This window comes from Tasmannia lanceolata, unplaced genomic scaffold (genome assembly GCF_043159265.1).
Source record: "Tasmannia lanceolata isolate RefF3 unplaced genomic scaffold, GAP_Taslan_0.1 ptg000018l, whole genome shotgun sequence".
In the NCBI taxonomy this organism is placed as follows: domain Eukaryota; kingdom Viridiplantae; phylum Streptophyta; class Magnoliopsida; order Canellales; family Winteraceae; genus Tasmannia; species Tasmannia lanceolata.
In genome coordinates this window covers 18,892,685-18,905,169 of record NW_027518695.1, presented here as the reverse complement: position 1 = coordinate 18,905,169, position 12,485 = coordinate 18,892,685, and the positions used below count along the sequence as shown (strand labels likewise).

Here is a 12,485-nt window from a genome sequence, read left to right as displayed (position 1 = left end):
TGGGAAACTTGCAAAAGAATGTCCATTCTGAACTGGTGCACAAAGAACCTCGGAAACAGAAAATTTTCTACCCGGAATCTAATGGAAATTAAGTTTACCAATGATGGAAACAACACAACAGTAAAATTTAGCTCAACAGTACAGTTCTATTCAATACATCATCATTAAACGAAACAAAACCTAACATGTGTAAATTAAAGCAATTTGCATTTAAACCTTTTCATCAGAATTTTTTTCATGAAGTTTCATCCAAGAAATGTTTAACAAATTATAGAATAATGTTTAGGCAGAGGAAGGGAACCTTAGTCATGTACCAAAATCCGGGTTCTCCTCAATGCTCCATGGAAATGCTCTTCAAAATAAAGTGTAAGTAAAAAATCTCAGCACCTTCAGGACCTACCCGGAACTTTTTGATTTCAAGAAGGATACTCTCGGAGGGGAAAAAAGGAAAAAGAAATGAAAGATTCTAGAAATAAAAATAGGCATCCAACAAAGATGAGATATTTCTTGTATCAAGCCCAGAAGCGGCAATATTCCTCATATATATATATATATATATATATATATATATATATATCATCCATTACCGCTGGAAATCGCAAAAGAAGTCACCAAATCAATTTCCTATTTCCAAAACCGACTAAACCCAAAGCAGATCAACCGTCGAAGTGCTCTGCTTCCTCTTGTAATTGAGGAGGATTAGCGTAGTAGTTGGAAGCGATTTTCAGTATGAGGCCCATCTGTTGGAATGCCTGCCAGATAAATTGCCCACATCATCAAACAACTTCAGCAAATCACACCTATACTTTTGTTGCCAGTATTTTTTCTTGAAGAATAGGGTAGACACCATAACTTTCAAGCTTTTGGATGTGAGATGTACATGCATCTTATGCATAAAGAAGATATCTACAAGGTTCTGATGATACGAAAATAAACAAAAAAAACATCAAACACCTTAAATCTTTCCGGCATCGTCAAAGTCAAATCAATAACCAAGAAGGTTTTGATGATACGAAAATAATAACCAAGTCTGATGATATCTTCTTTTTGATCTATTGTTGTTGTTGACACCACAACAATAACCAAGAAGAAAATCTAAACAATCTAAATAGAGTACCCTCTTTAATTAACAAAAAGGAAACAAACATAAGATCATGCTTGGTTGTTTAAAATACATTCTCTTGGTTTAGATAAAGAAATCTAAAAAATACACTTTATCTTAATATTTAGAGGCAAAATTATAATAGATCAAAATTTTACTTGAATGATTAAAATAAGATGTTGGTATTATTATTCATGACATTCTAAAGGAATATAAATGTCAGTAGACCGATTTCAGAGAGGCAAGTGTGTCCTTTGATAATCAACATGATCAGTCAAGCCTACACCAAACCTAATTATCCAGTTAAGAAAACTGAATTATACATTTAATTTAAACCGAACAAATATTGATCAGAACTGCTAATAAAATCCATTAAGAGCATATAATACCAGAAAAAAAAAAAAGCAGACACCTATCTCCGTCAAGTCCCATCAAGTCAATTTAAAAAAGAAGAACACCTACAATAAAATAGAAAAGTCAATATTTCGACAAATAAATTAGTAAAGTGAACAAATCTAAATCATAAATTTACTATTAAAATATTTGAAAGAAATACGAAAACAGAGAATGGTGGGTTTTTTCCGTGAGAAGGAAATGAATCAAATGAACGGGAAAATTGGCATAGGGAATAGAGCAATAGCATATTTATGTAACATTATTTTATTTTTTCATAGCAGAAAATATATTAAAATTATAGCAACAACATGAAAATTTCAAACAGACCACTATGTGGATGTTTGTTAGCTAATCCAATAATAATTGAACAATTTGCACATAAACAAAGATGTTTGTGAAACCAAAGTCCAGTAGTCAATGTGATTGTAATTGCAATCTAAAAGAAACTTCTATTGCATGGAGTTCATACAAGGAACTGTTTTAAACATTCAAGCAGTTGCACACCTCGTCACATTCAACTACTATCTGAGCATGCCTGTGTGTGTATTAGTAGATAATCTGTTAGAAAATGCAGTCTCCAAGACAAATAAAGACATACCAAAACAAAGGGTTCGAAATTTTGTTTCCCATTTAAATAAGGTAAAGTCAGTACTCATAAAACGTATAAGAACTCTCTTCTCAATTCTATTTGCCGGATTTTGTGTAAATTTTTTTTCCTTTCAATGATTTAGAGGGAAATGATATGGTTAATTGGTTATGGCTTATTTGAAGGGATATCAAGGGTTTCTCAGAATACAAATTGAACCACGCCGGTTGAAGTTATTTTTCCATATATAGCGAAAAAATGAAAAAATTAGGAAATTATTGTAAAGTTTTCCCTGTTAAAAAATAACTTTTTTTGAAGTTTTTCCTCACTTTTCGCCCCATTGTTTTATTATTAAGCAGAGAGAACTCCACCTTCACTATCAAGTGCGGTAAAGGAAAAGATTGAAAAGAATTCTACCAAAATTGTTCCTCTGCCACACAAAAAAAAAAAAAAAAACCCATGTAACTAAATGATAGATAAGTTACAAAGTTGAATAAAGAATCGGCCAATTCAAGTCAACCGACACCAGCTTTTAGAGACATATGAGCGAGAAAGAGAGAAGCATTTCAATTCGGGACAAATGAAGTAAAATAGTATAAAATTCATAGCTCAGTTGAGAAATTAAAATTTAAAAATCGATAGGAGTAGTGCCTCATGGTTCATGCCCAAGAGTTTATGATGTACAAAAAAAAAACCCCACACATAGAGAGAGGGAGACAGGGAAAAACAATTTCCATACGATATAACCTATTCTAGGGAGCATTTACTCATACATCGACTGCTATACTGCTATTTACCACCCAATATTAACAAAAGATAGATGATCCAAGTGTCAAAAAAATGGATGGATCTTGTATTGATATTTATTCAATAGACATACAGTTGAATAAAAAATCTAATTAGAAAATCAAAACCTAATCAGTTGATGGAATGGCTTTAAAAGAACAAACGATTGGTTCGTATGGCGGGTCTACCTTTGCGGGGTCCACAAAAAGCGACCAATCGGTGGCTTTATAAGCCACTTAAGCGCAGGGAGCTCCCTACGCAGCGCGCAGGAACACTTTCCTCACAAATAAAACCATTTATATGAAGTTAATCGTAAGAATAAAAAACTTCCATTGATAATCTTTATAAATCTCTAAGGAAAAAAAAAAACTCTTGATAACATTTTTAAATCATCAATTAACGATAAGCAATTCATAACTATCATCTTCAGAATCATCCACAACAAGAGCAGAATAGGGGTTGTTATGCAACAACTGTTGTTTACTGGGGCCTGAGGGAAGTGAGCAGATTTGTTAAATAGCCTTGGGTGATCTAGAAATATAAGAAATTCATTACTGCAAATCCAAAATAAATTAATCCAAGCATGATTATGTCTGGAATAAATGTGCTCTATTGGCCACTCATGTGTCCTAAGCACTGTCATGCATGGTAGCCTATGCTGAAATCACACCTAAACATATCATTATGCAAGAAGCCACATCACTTACAAAACAAGATGTAATTTTCTTTCACTAATGAACGATAAAAAGTACACATTGGAAAAAAATGTGTGAATCATAGATTTATAAACAAAATCCCAAAACTAAAATTTCAGTGTAGAAGTTTCTACACAGCACCCATCTAGATCATACATTGATGCAAAGTAGGTCCTACTAGATCACTTATTAAATGTCAAAAAAAATGAAAGTTATTTAATTCCAACCATAAAAATTGGTATGTTGGTGTGTTAGTCACCAAAAAGATATGTTAGGGCATTTTTTCACCACATCAACTACCCTTATTTGATTTGATCTTACATTTTACATAGAGGAGAAATTGACAATGATTTTAAGCAAGAAAGGTCAAATGCAGGCAACGACCAAAACTGCTCAAAATTTCAAAGAGACATTGTGAAGAGATAAAACACAAGTATTTACCAATGTTTTGCTTCTCACATGCATAAATCAAACCATCACTGAAATCAGGGGCGGAGCTACATGTAGCATAAGGTGGGCAGCTGCCCCTGTTGAGTTGGGCCAAACTCCTTCATAGGCCCAACTCAAATGGGCCCAGCCTTATGTATAAGCAGCCCCCCTTATGTATAAATCCTGGCTCCGCCACTGACTGAAATCCAACTTTTCTATCATCATATCTTATGAATGTCCTACATTGGCTTTTAGGAGAGACAACAATCTATATCATCTCCCCCAACAAAACAACAAATTGGTTTAGGAGAGACAACAATCTATAACATTTCCCCTAACACAACAACAAATTGGTAACAGAGCTAAGGGAATTCTCTCCTTTTATCATTGTCAATTTCTCATCAACATTTATCATAGTAAAGGGAGATGTGGTTCGTTCTCTGCCCATTTGATTGGTTGCAGCAATGAGACCAACCTGAACATGAAATTGGTCACTCACGTGTATTGTCGTTAGGCCTATCGACGTCATCAATCAGATGGCGATATCCTGAAATCACTGCTCTAGATTTCACTTTGTCAATAATCATCAATTAATTAGCAGTACAAAATCAACACTTCATTAACATACATGTCAGAGTTCTTAAGTCACTAATTCACCTTTTTTATTTCTTTTTTATTTCTAGAATAGTCTAATAATATAGGGTGCTTAGGATTCAGGTTCTATTTCGTTCAATAAACAAGTACCCGGTATTTCAAAAAAAAAAAATATAGTCTAATTATACTCATGCAAAATTAAGGAGCTATGAGAAATGCTTAAAGTGCTTCCACTAACTTTGGCCATTGTAAAAAATTAAAGCAGAATATAAACAAGTCCTTTTATAGACAAATTATTGCTTAGTAGTGCATAAATCATCAACTTTTTGGTCTCACATTCTCAGAATTAATCTACAAAATTGTTGATCACCTGTAGCAATTAAAATACAAGAAAATAAAAAAATTGGCTTCATACCTCAACAGACCCATTATACATTAAAAAAATGCTGACCATCTGAGCTAGCAGCCTAGCAATATTGCAAGCTCTGTGTATAGTTCATATGAAGAATAGACAATGACTAAGAGATACACCAATGCCACCGGACCAACTGCGACTTGACTCAATGACTCAAATATAGAATAAATAAAGATAGGAATGAAACCAGAATCTGTGTATAAAAAACGATATAATTCAATCAAGAAAAGAAAATTGTAGCATATAAGGGAAACCAAATACACTGAAAGGAATAAAAGTGCAATATACTCAAATGAAAGCAAAAATCTCTTAGCATTTCCAGGAATTATAGTTCACAAATGAAATAATCACCAATCTCCATGCAGAAATTCTCTTGAATATCCATCAACAAAGACAAAAATTGATCAAAGAAGACGGTGAAGAATAAATACAGAGAGAGAGAGAGAGATACGGACGGAACAAGCGCCTACGGTGATTCCAACCATAAGATCGTCCTGCAAATACTCTCTCCACCTGTAGCTTTCCCAAAAAAAGAAGAGAAAAAGTACTCTCTCCACCTGTAGGTTCATGCTCTTGAGCTCTGGATGCCATTTGGAAGCAAAAGGATGGAAGAAGAAGACAACAAGGAATTAGAAGATGGAAGGGGTTCTTTAGTCTGAAGAATTTGGATCCAATCTCTTGATCTCAAATCCAGCTTGCCGATCACACTCATCAGGCTGGGGGGAAACATTACTGGCGTTTCATTGTGTTAGGTTTGAAGGAAGTCGGGAAAAGCTTGGCAAGGGGTCCAACGATGGTGGTGGTGGTCAGAAGAAAATATGGTTGAGATTGAGGGAGAGAGCAGTGGAAGAGGGTGGAGGGGCATGGAAAGGAGAACAGAGGGTATAGATAGAAGGAGAAAAAAAGGAGATAGAGGCCGAGAGAGCTGGCAGCGTGAGGTGACACCTGTGGCGAAATCGATCGGTTTGGGAGACACCTGTGGCGAAATCGATCGGTTTGGCAGACACCTGTGCAGATGAACAGCTATTGGTTGGAGAGACGGTGGATTTCGTGCTTTAGGGGAGATGAGTGTTGTTGGTACTTGGTAGAAGGAGCGGCGATCTCTTGGACTGGTATACAGGGGTAATTCAGAAGATGAATTGACATCTGGTGGGATTTTTGGACTAATCCCAGGGGCAAAGCACAATTGAAAATGACGGAAAAGCCTTGAGAAAAGAGGATACAGAAGGAAGTTTATCAAAATATAAAGTGGGACACACATGGTGTTTGAGGAGAAGTTGGTTGACGAAATTTGAAGGTGTAGGCTTTTAGAATAGTAAGGATTAAATAAAGCTTGCTCTCTTGTTTCTAAATCTCACATTGACACGGGAATGAAGCTGTAGAAACGGAGGGTTTAGTCCAACGCAACTAAACCCTCCTTATACTCTACTTGGTTGTACAATATCCTGGGTTTTGTAGGGTTTTGTGTGGTTTTCGGCTGTCATATCCCTGCTTTTCAAACAAGGTGGGCCCGAAAAATTTTCTAATAAATAATACTGAGCGTTGAAAAATTTACCCCTTTTCAGTCAGTCTTTGCCCCCCATTTACTTGGTTGTGAAGCCTGTGAAACTACCAATTACTCCAAAGGCTTAAGTGTTTGGAGAAGTTGGTAAGTTAACATGGTAACAAAGCCAAAGGTCTCGAGTTCAAACCTCCCGGATAGCAAAAATCCACATGCGATGGTCGGCCCAAAGTGGGACCACATGTGCCACGTGTTTGCCAACTGGGCCACACGTGCGGGGGAGTGTTAAAGTATAAAAGATACATAACACCTTTCTCCAATAGCTTAAGCTTTTGGAGAAGTTGGTTTTTGCTTCTTACTTTAATTCTTTGTGTTGAACAAGGGTATCAAAGTTTGGGTGCTTTGATCTCTTATTTTCTACAAGTGGTATTAGAGCTATTACAATAGCGGGTGACCTATTTTTTCCTGACATGCAGTCGACAAGAACACGTGCCTTGTCCTTTTCACATTGCTCTAAAAACTGAATCTCATCATCAAATGGAAAACTTTTTTCTTCCTGGAGGCAATGATAAGTGAAAGAATTCTTGTACAAATTTTGACAACCAGGTACAGTATTGAGAATCCTGTTCTCCAATAGCTTAAGCTTTTGGAGAAGTTGGTAAGTTAACAAAGCCTACTAACAATACATTAAATCCTATCTCTCCATCTCCCTCTTCTAGCAAACCATACATACCCTCACAACTTTCTCTCTCTATCTTTCAACACCAATCCTTAGTGGGGCCCAACAACTGAATGTTTTAGATCTTTGAATAGCTAGACCAGCACTATAATTAAAAAAACATACATGCATCTACAAGCAAAGACCATAAAACATTTAAAATGGGCCCACTTTATTCAAAATCCAAACCGCTGGCCCAGTGCAAATAGGCCTCCCCTATAAAATCATCTCCATAGGATGATCCTAACCCGTCGATCTCTTACGGAAGACACCATATAACTGATTGAAGAGTTAGGATTATCTAAATTATATGCTTTTATGGGAAAGGATATTTGAGCTGGGGCCCAACAAATGAACGGTTTGAATCTTTGAACGAGGTGGAACCCGATGGATTTTCTAATAAATACTCATTATACAGTGTCTGTGAAGTACCCCAAAATACGCTCTTTATAAAATTAGTCCCCCGTCTATGGAGAGGGCCGTTTTTGTCTTAAAGTGTTCAGTTTTGATTAGGGCTCTTTTATAAGTCTATAAATACAACTTTAAGGAGAGATTCACATAGAACAAGAGGAGAACGAAGATCAAGGATTTGAGAACGCAAATCAAGTTACGATCTATGTTCCAAGATGATTATTGTGTTAAAGAACTGTAAAAGAAAAATAAGAATGTTTAGGAAAATAGAAATCGATGGTTTGATTGTATTCTAGGTGAACTCCGTATTTGATCTTGGATTCTTTGGGGTTCGCTTTGTATTAGAATCCCCAACGAACTGAAGATCAAATCTTTTTAGCCTTGGAAATCTAGATTTTGCGATTTGGACCTAAAACGTAAAGATATTGTTTTGATCTCCGTTCATCGAGTGTTAACGCATGAATTTGGATTTGATGGAATCCTCATGTTAAACGGAGTCCATCGGATCCAACCTCTCGCGAAACGGAGGTCAAACGAGAAAGTTATGACTCCCTAAAGCTTATGCAAAATCGGGTAGAAATTTTGAATTCGCAGAAGAAAACCCTAGCCGCGATTTCGGACGCCTGATTCAGCGCGGAACGCGTATGATTAAGAAACCCTGAGAGCTCAGATTTCTTCGAAAAGTCTCAGAGGCGCCGGAAGGTCTTCCGAAGGAGGTGTTCGGGTGCTTGAAAACCTAGGTCGAACACCCGAACCCGCTAAAATTCGTGAGTCTGTTTTGGATTCTAGATTTTGTATTTAGTGTTCTCTTTTACTTCTTTAAAAGAATGATTTTGGGTATTAAAAGCTTATCAAATGTCGACTGTAGGAAACTGAAGAATAGCTCTGTAACGTTTATCGGATTCCCAACTTGAGGTGACCAATAGGGGATTACTCTATTGGGTTGTTCCAAAACCCTCTTTGTATTTCTATTGCTATGGTTACTCATATACAAGTAAGATTACGGATATCTATATCCTATTGAATTCCTAACCCGGTATGGTATCGAAGTCGGATTGCTTATAGGTATACCCCTTACCTTGTGCTTCTGTTGATCAATGTTGTATCGAACACAATGTTTCCAATTATTGAAACTCACATCGAATGTCGAACTGTATGATTATTAACATCTTTGGGAAGCTTAAATTTATTTCTGGACCGCGCTAGTGGGGCATGCATAATTCATTTGCAAGACTAAACATTTTTGAACTATATTATTGGCCAATTATGGACCCAGTCAGTGGGGAATGCATAATTCGCTAACATTGTCGACATCTGAATTCTGAACAATAACCAAAGCTTATGAAGCTGAGATGTATCGAATTCTGACACTGATATATGTATCCAAATACCATTTGCTATCTGATTTAGACCATTGATTTCAAGATACCTGTGAATTGAACTTTGTTTATCGTTTCATGGAACTAGTACTGCACTTCAGTTGATCCCATACATCAGAATGAATTTATTAGATTCTTTACTACCTTCGTTGCTTGATATTCCAACTGTAATTAGTGTAGCTCTTATTACTTCACATGAGTATTAGCTCAACTGTAGTTTGCATATTCCAACTGTAATTAGTGTAGCTCTTATTAGCAAATTAGCGGCTCACTTTTTCAAGAAAAATGAGTCACCTCACATGAATCTATACTACTCTTAAAGCCTTAATTTAAAAAAATATTATTAGGAACTTTACCCTTAGATATTTCCCCTTATCGGGGCACTTACAACTTTCCACCTCCCATATGTTACGAATTTTATTTTTTCCCTCACACATGTTTGCCGCCCACTTCCACCTGTTTTCTTTCCTCTTTTATTCAAGGCCAAAACTCTTCGTCTTGTTCTTTTAGTTATAGCTTGAAATCCCTCCATCTTCTCTATGGCAGAGTACCCAATTGCTTAAAGATGATGAAATAGTAAGGAACAAATGCAAGGAACTAATCTCCTCCTCTTGTCAGTCCGAGCCGATTCGAGGGCTGAGAAGGAACAAAGTGAACCTTGTCATAGTAAAGAGATGCAATTAGGACTGAAACAGAGTACTCCTCCAAAGAAGAGTCAGAAAAGGAAGCTGATGAAGAAGAACACCCCCATCAGAAGAAAAAAGAAACCCTCCATCAAAGGAAAACTAAATCTCCTAAGGTTCAAAAGCTGAGCAAGAGCCAGAGACAAAGGTCTTTTAGCCAGAAGATGAAAGACTCCTTGGATCATTAGTGGCTTAATCATGAGGACCGGCTCTAGATTTCACATGTTTTCTCTATTCTCCTGCTTATTTTGATATCAAGGGTATTATTATCTTTGTTGTTAAACCCCCTCCCTTAGTCATTGTTATCTGGATCGGGGAGTGGTCTTGTTTCTTTCATTGTAATATCTTCCTTTAATTAATATTCTGGTAGGGGTCTGCCTAACCCCAGTTTACCGATAAAAATAAAAATAAAAACCTCCTCCCTTCCAAGAGAGAATGGGTGGTACCTACCTTATTTCTACCAATATCAAGGCTTCTGGTTTTCTCTAAACTACTTGAAAGGAGCACTGGCATTCCATCAACAGTTTCAACCCCACAATGATGATATACTTCTGGTCACCTCTCCAAAGGCCGGAACCACTTGGCTCAAGGCCCTCACTTTTGCCCTTGTGAACCGGTCTCGTTATCTTGTGACTTCCCATGCCTTGCTCAACACAAACCCCCATGACCTCGTCCCTTTTGTCACCATGAAGTTCTTTGCATAGAGCCTTCCCTCGCCTAGCACCCACGCACCACAACACCACCCACCCCCCCCCCCCCCCCCCACAAATTATAACTTACAAACTCCAAAAAAAAAGGTAGATTTTGCTTGAAATTTCTTGGGAATGGTGCTCTTTCTCTCTTCCACCCTCTCTCTCATCTCTATATTTTATGACCTCCCATAATTATTCTACTATTCTCCGAGTCTGCCATGCAACCAAACACTACTTACCACTATTCTCCCAGGTAATTCCAAAAAAATCCAATGCTAGTATGCTTCCTGTTGACTACTTATTCCACGACTCTCCGAGTCTATGCTACGTAACCAAACACGGCCTAGAAGACCTCCTACTCGTGCTTTTCTAGAATTTCCTAAGCTTGAATCATCAAAATTTAGCTTGAAAAATCCATTACTTGGAGGCTCCCAAACCTGTGAGGTCATCAGCCTGGACTCCCTATTATTTGAATGCATAGTCACAAACTTAGACTTCGGTTCTAAATATCTCAATTAAGCTTCAACTACCTTACAATATGGGAAGGCAAATCTTGTCTTAATTTATAAGCATTTAATGCTTTGTCGGTAACTTGAGTTTTCGGGGGAAAACATAATTTACGAAAAAAAAAATCATTTTATTTCTGAAATGATAGGTGGATGAACATATATTTAATTCAGCATCATTCTAGCACTGCAAGATAAAAATATAAAAATGCACTCTTCTTCATCTCTTTTTATCTTTTTGTTTTTCTCTCTTCGCCGAGCATCGCTGCAACTCTGAAGAGTATGAAGAAGATGGGGGGGACAAGAAAAAAATAAAGAGGAAGAGGAAGAGGAGAGAGAAGAATCACATGTCGACAAAAAGAAAGACCCTAGAAAAAATGGAAGGTACCAGAAAAATGTCTTAATCATATGCACCAAATAATATAATCCACACAGCGCCTTACTTTTTTTTCATTAGGAAGGCACCGGAGCAATTCTTTTTTCCCAGTATATATGGAAGGCACCGAGCAATTCTTTATATATGCACTGAAAAAATGGAAGGCACCGGAGCAATTCTTTTTCTTCATTATATATGGACCAAATAATGTGATCTGCACTGCTTCTTATTTACGTGGGAGCTGTAAATGTCTTAATCATATTTTTGCAGTGATGTTCAAGAATTGTCTAGAATACTACAATGATTTCTATCTTTGGATTGTTGGAAAGTAGAATAAACAGTAAATGTTTGTTTCATGAGATGTAAAATGGGCGTAAATAGAAAGAATAACTGAATAGCAGCTTAGAGATTTGGGAAGCCAAAATAGAACATAACGTGTAGTTCATTGATTTCTTCATGCTCTCTTACTACTCAAACACATAATCCAAACAAGGATTTATTGGAAAACAATCAAAATCAAGGTAAGAAAAGCTTCTTAAGTGTTAATGGAAATCAAACAAAAACAAGATAAGAAAAGCTTATTTAGGAAGATGACCAGATAACTAATGAGGAACGTGAGACCAGAACCATTAAAATTTTGCTCCATCAACTGATCCAAATGCTCTATCATTGAAGGGGTCAAATGATTTGCCCAATCACCAACCTCCCCTTTCCTAAAGAACACCTTTTTGTCAATGCCAATCACTTTGTCAATGCCAATCACTACGGTTCCTGTCTTGTTTTCTTCCAAATTGCTCAAATTCTTAAAACTGCATAGCTTGGATATTTCTTCCACCACCCCTTTTCTCTCCTCCTCTAGAGAGAAAGGATAGCCCAAGAACTCAGCCAAGTGCTTCAAATGAAGTATAGGTTCTTGTTTCATTTCCTCGTACTTCAAGAACAAGACCCTTTCAAGAACAAGAAACTCCAGTGCAAAACAGCTCAAAGGCCTCGTCTAGAGAAAGTGGTCCTAGACTCTCATCTCTAAGCTTGCAGGAGAACGTCCACATTGAAATGAAGGTATCTCTAGGATTCCGGCACAAGTAAACTACACGACAATTCGACTGTATTGCCGATTCCGGTAACAACGTGTAAGGGATATGGGTAGCCAAGAGCCTAGGGGAGGGAAGGCTATCAAATTCAGAAAGTTGGTTATATGAAAATAACTTCAAGATGA

At 36.9% G+C, this 12,485-nt stretch overlaps 1 pseudogene; it reads right to left on the bottom strand.

Annotated features, from left to right (window-relative positions):
* Positions 1 to 656: 656 nt before the first annotated feature.
* LOC143850114 (cytosolic sulfotransferase 11 pseudogene) lies at positions 657 to 12,191 on the bottom strand (annotated as a pseudogene).
* Between the last annotated feature and the right edge of the window lie 294 nt (positions 12,192 to 12,485).